Source organism: Acomys minous, assembly GCF_964271855.1.
Source record: "Acomys minous genome assembly, chromosome: 18".
Lineage (NCBI taxonomy): Eukaryota > Metazoa > Chordata > Mammalia > Rodentia > Muridae > Acomys > Acomys minous.
The window spans coordinates 34,575,811-34,582,179 of NC_140501.1; the positions used below are offsets into that span (position 1 = coordinate 34,575,811).

General features: G+C 39.5%; 1 pseudogene across 1 annotated transcript; it reads right to left on the reverse strand.

Moving 5' to 3' along the window:
- Positions 1-4,739: 4,739 nt before the first annotated feature.
- LOC311589336 (heterogeneous nuclear ribonucleoprotein F-like) lies at positions 4,740-6,072 on the reverse strand (annotated as a pseudogene). Its single transcript has one exon. The product of its transcript is annotated as a heterogeneous nuclear ribonucleoprotein F-like (transcript).
- Between the last annotated feature and the right edge of the window lie 297 nt (positions 6,073-6,369).

The window sequence follows — 6,369 nt, forward strand, 5'->3', positions numbered from 1 at the left end:
AGCAGGCTTTGAAAATGTGTTTGGAAACCCATATAGGTCTTTGAAATTATATTTGATCTTTGTATTTTATTAAACTTATTGTGGTTAGATTGATATCCCTCCTGCCTTTCTCTTGGTGTTCCTATTGCCTCATACTGCAGTTATGAATGAATTAATTTGAGGAGAAATGTAAAACATGCAATCGTAAGTGAGGTTTTAAGAAGCCTCCATATCAGGACATAAGTATTTAAATGAGCTCTTGAACATGCCCCATAGGGAAATTCTAGATTATACCAACATTAAGGCCACTTTGGATGATCATTTCTGAACTTCCTTTGAAAACTGCTTTCAAAGTCAGTATGAAAGCCACCCACAAAAGCTGGTGACAGTACATTAGGCCCTCATTGAATTGAAATAAAAAGTGATACCTAGCTTATTTTCTTCATTAAAATTTACCATGAATTGCTCCCAAGATCCTGCCCTTTCCTTTCTTTTTCTTCTTCCCTTTTATTATTCTATTCTGTGTTTCTTTCCGCCCCTTCTCCCTACTACCTTCAAACGCCCTTGAATTTAGTTTGATGCAAGTGTTTATTAAACATCGATGGTATGCCTTATCAAGATAGAGACCCTTATTTGCCCTTTGGCAAGCTTATCTTTCATCTCATGTCACCTAATGAGTGTGCTCCAAATTTCTGCCTTCTTATAGAGAAAACACAGGCTGCCAACCCCAGATCATCTTAACTCAAACTCTGCGGCCTCAAGGGCAGCTTAACAAGATGCACCCTCTCTCCTGAAGCACTGAACATTGGAAGGGAAGGAGGTTCTGGTCAGAGACCAGACTTTCCCTGTTTCTTGTCACTTGGATAGTTACTGCCCTGTTGTCCAAACCCATCTGTGCTTTATTTCTCTGTTGTTGAACACTCTCATGCTCCTCTAGGCATTTTAATTTTTGCTGGGGCTGGCAAGCTGGACTTGATTTCTACTCTTGGCATCTACAATAATACATCTTCTATCATTTTGACTTTGATGTGATGGCAGGTTTATGTTAATGAAAGTATTTGTATTTGTGTAATTATTTGAATGCTTTATTGGATTCTTGTGTTCACTGTTCATGCAATGTAAGTTGGAAAATGGGAAAAGGAAAATGCTAGTATAAATAATAAGAAATAAATGTCTTAGATGAATATAATTGAGATAAAAATGGAAATTTGGCATTCCAGTAATGGAGAATAATTAGATTCAATGAATTTGAGCCCATTGACTGAATAATTATGAGAAAAGGGAAAATCGAAGAATTTGTATTAAACATTTAAAATATAGAAAATAAAGACTGTGTTTCTTGGGAGAAAGGGAATATGATGAATTTTATAAATACAAATAAAATGAACCTCCTAGGCACTTAACAAAATGTACATATTTAAGTTGGTTAAAACTATTTCTTCCTTCCTTTTTTCCTTTCTTCCTTTCTTTGTTCTTTGTTCTTTTTTCCTTCCTTCCCCCTCTCTTCTTTCTTCTTCTTTCTTTCTTTCTTTCTTTCTTTCTTTCTTTCTTTCTTTCTTTCTTTCTTTCTTTCTTTCTTTCTTTCTATGTGCATGTGCATATGGGTGCCCCTGGAGGCCAGAAGAGAGTGTCAGCTTCCCACTAGAATTTCAGACACAGGCAGTTGTGAGCTACTCAGTATGGGTGTTTGGAACTTAACTCTGCTCCTCTGTGAGACAAGTTAACACTCATATACACTGACCCATATTATTAACTCCTCAAGTCAGTTTTTATTTGATTGGTATATTTACGTTTAGGCATTAACTATATAATATAATATGCAAGCAGCACATATATGTATTAAATGTAGAAAAACACCATAAATAAATAAACAAACACATATTTATGTAATGAAATAGTACATAATCATCAAAAACCATTTCCAATACATATTTACAGATTTGGGAAAATGCACACTACATTAAATTACCCAGGTAAAAGAGCAGTGAAGCAGATGAATCAGAAATTAAAACAGTCAAATTGATCAAGGCAGAGAGTGATGGAATGGTGTCATGGGCTGTGCATGGGCCTAGATGAAAAGTTGATATTCAATGGCTATTAAGTTTCAGTTGTACAAAATGAATAAGTTCTATATACCAGCTGCATGTCAGCATGCTTATACTTCATGCTGTGGTACAGAAAAGTTAAAGACAGTAGCTTTTGTCTTAAATGCTGTCATCACAAGCACAAGAAATCAATCAGTACGTGAACCTAAACTTATGCTAGCAATTTTGTTTATAGAAACACAGAGAAAATCCTGGAAAGAAATACACTAAAAGTTTCATTGTGGGAGAATTTATGGATATCTGCTTTGAGACATTCCACTATTTTCCTAATTTAATGTAGAAATGAATCTCTGAGATCTCAGAGAATATCTTTACCTGAATAAATTATCAAATAAATATTTATATTTAAATATGTCTGTTAGGAAATTTTCTAATAAAATGTTTGAAGATGCAGCCAAATATGCTGGACAAGAGGTGAAAATAATGTTGCCCCATGTTAGATGGCATATTAAATTGTATGAAGCCCCATGTTATGTACTTTAGAGTTAAGTAGTTAGTTTTCTTCCTTTTTCTGTGATATGCTTTCCTATGTTAAACATAGAGAGGGGCATGATTATTCACTCAGTGAATTAAACTATTGTGGAAATGTCGGGTGGAAATGCAGTTGCTTTGCCTGATGGTTAGGGTCTCCCATCAGCCCTGGAGCTAACCACCAGCAATCCCTAGTGGTTCCTCATCCCTGCACAGCACACAACACCTTTGTATCCCAGGTCTCTGTCTCTGTCTCTGTCTCTTTCTCTCTCTCTCTCCGTGTGTGTGTGTGTGTGTGTGTGTGTGTGTGTGTGTGTGTGTGTGTGTGCCAGAGCATGTAAATGTCCAAATTTTATAGCAGTCATCTTCCCTTTATCATTCTCCATCTTACTGTTTTTGAAGCAGGTTCATTCAAACCCAGAGGTCACTATAAGGCTGATTTGGTTGGCCATCTCGTTCTGGGGATTCCCAGTCTCTGCTTTTCTAGGCTGTAATTACAAGTTAGCTGCATGACCACAGTCTTAACTTCATTTTTTGTTGCTAAGATAAAATTCATTTGATACAAAGCAATTTAGGGGTATAAGGATTTCTTTTAATCCTCAGTACCACCTTAGGCATGGCGGTGCACACTTGTAGTGCCAGTGTCAAAGAGACAGAAGCAAACACATGGGGCTTGCTAGCTGGTCAGCCTCGGCAACTTGGCTCACTCCAGGCCTGTGAGAGACCCTGTCTCAAAAAAGAAGGTTGTCAGTTTCTACAGAATGGCACTTTATTACGTAGCCTCTTTCAGTCTGTGAATTGTAGTATTTTTATCCATTGTACTATATAACTAATATCTGCTTATAAAAGAGTGTATACCATGTGTGTCTTTCTGGGTCTGGGTTACCTAACTTAGGATGATGCTTTCTAGTTCTATCCATTTGCCTACAAATTTCACGATTTTCTTGTTTTTAATAGCAGAGTAGTATTCCATTATGTAAATGTACCACAATTTTTAAAAATCCATTCTTTGGTTGAGGGACATCTGGGTTGTTTCCAGTTTCTGGCTATTATAAATAAAGCTGCTATGAACATGGTTGAACAAATGTGCTTGTTGTATGATGGGGTATCCCTTGGGTATATGCCTAGAAGTGGTACATCTGGGTCTTGAGGCCCAAGGGAGGATGCATGAATGTCACTGAGAAAGGGCGAGGATAAAGGGAAGAGGGAGGGATTGACTATGATTGGAATGCAAAGTGAATAATAAATAAATTAATTTTAAAAAGAATAACACTTTGGTTTGATGCCTTGACACCCCATCTTAAACATGGTTCAACATTGTTAAAATGATGGACAGAGCATAGTCCATCATTACAAGAAAGTCAAAACAAGAAGTGAAGCAGCTAGACACATCCATAGTCAAGACCATAGGGAGAATAATTGTCAGAACACTTACTGTGCAGTTCTCTTCCTCTTTTTCATAGTCTAGGGCTTAAACCAAGGGCATGGTGCCACCTATACTAGCCTGTTTTCCAACATCAGTTAATAATCAAGACAAACCCTACAGGCGTGCCTACAAAGTCAACCCGGTCTACAACATCCCTCGCTGAGACTCTCTTCCTAGATAATTCTAGATTGTACCAAATTAAAAAATAACCATCACATTCACATAGCTTTAACATGGATTCTGAGGGTCCAAACTCTGATCATTTTTGCCTTAACCACTTAGCCATCTCTGTAGCTCTTAACGAAAATCTTATTTGGAAACCCAATGCACCAAATAGGTAAAAGCTGAGATTGTAGGACAGAAAGTGTGGTGCTTTGAACCCTCTGTTCTTCAAAGCTCCCTAGCACTGCAAATGTCTTAGAGGCCCAAAAGAGGTCTATGGGAACAGAAGCTTGGCAGAGTCCCTTGCAATAGCAACTTTCAATTTTTTTTTTCTGTGCAAGAATCACTGCTTTATTTGTAATATTTTCTTAAATGTATGCTACATTAAATGTGCATATACATTTTCTTTTATGTTCACATGTATGGGGGAGATGTTTTATACACGTCTGTGCATGTTGTGAGGGAAGTCCTGGCATCATTCTTTTTTCTTTTGAAGAAGTAATTTTTAAATCCAGATTTTACAAACTCATGGTGTCATTGGGTCCTATAGATTCCTCTAGAGTTACAAACGGTTCTTCATGGCTTTATTGGCTGCCTGTGAAATTTTTGATTGAAATAACCTAAATATTCCTACAATATTAATCCTATCCATTCATGCTGCTCTGAGCACTGTAGCTGCTTTGTAGTAGCCACTTACTGACTGGCTCTCCCAGCCACTGTAAGTTGCCTGAGCAGCTGACTCTACCCTGCCCTGCATCACCTGGCTGCTATAAGCCCTGTTATTAGCCCCTATTGTTGAATTCAGGAAGAGTTCTATGTATCTGTGCTGCATGTTGGCCCTTTCCTTTGACATAGCCACCACTTCTTCTTCATGGGTGGCAAACTCAACATCGGCATCTCTTGTCGCATCACTCTTCCATCAGGGCCAGTCTCAATATGAACTCTCACAAGGTTGAATTAGAGAGAAGAAGTTGTAAATGTTCTCTCTTGCTTCGTTAGGCATCCCTCTCATATGGATGCGATGGCCAGTGGGCGGTGCTCTGCACTGTGAACTCGCTGTCTCTGTATCTATGGTCATACATTCCTGAGAGACAGTAGCTGAGGTCTCCTCCAAACAGGTCGGTAGTGAAGCCATAGCCATCGCTGAGGCCATTGTACTCTTCATAACTCCCACAGTCTGCACTCTAGGCACCAGATCCCATCCTTTCCAGGACTGCCTGTTTCACAATGTGACTGGCCTGGTACAGCCTGGAGGTACATTGGCATTGTGATGCCTTATGTTGGTCACAGCACTCAGGCCTCTGCACAGACATAAACTTCAGAGGTGGATCTAAGTATGACCTAACTTCCTCCTGGCTGTTCTTTAACACCTCAATACACCTGGGCCCTGTTCTCTCCTTGTGCTTCCCCTAGAGCTTTTCAGCTAACTTGTGAGGCAAACTGAATGAAGGCCTCCCCTGTAATCTTGCCCTCCAGGTCCTCAGGTAATGTGATTCTGTTTGGCACAATTTCCAACTCTGAGAAAAACTGAACTATTTCTTCCTTTGTGCATCCACATGGGAGTCCCCAAAGCCTCACAAAGCCATCGCTGGCACTGCTGGCGCTGTTTGGACCACTGTGCTTCAACACCCAATCCATCTTGGTTCTAATACCTCAGTATACTGGTGTCCCATGCTTTCCCTGTCTTTTTTTCAGAGCCAATTTTACATCCTCTTCTGACTTAAGATCAACAAAAGTCTCACCACTCTGCCTGCCTTTTCTAGTATAAATGAAATGAACACCAGTGACCACACTTTGAATTGTTCAGTCAGAGGGGAAGTTTTGTATATCCTCAATTGAGCAGGACCAGGGTAGGCCACAGAGTTTGATCACATGGCCTTCACCTCCCTCAGGGCCCAGCATCAGGAACACTTGACAGGACAGATGTCACATAAGCTTGGCCAATTTTTTTTTTTGGTAGCTTAAACAACCACCACAGATGCCTTCTGTAGCAAACATTTATGGAAAGCAACCCATTTGCCACGAGAAGAAGGCAGAAGTGACTTCCATTTCAAATAGGGAACGTGGCTTAGGAAATCCAACTCCATCTGATGCCTTAAAAATACAAAGGGCTCCGGGGAAAGTCCAGGTGCTTCTTCATTTTGCTCTCAACCTTCAGGAAGACCAGGTGCAATCCTCCTTCCAAAGTGTCATTCTTTAGAAACTGTCCACCTTTGTTTTGTGGGA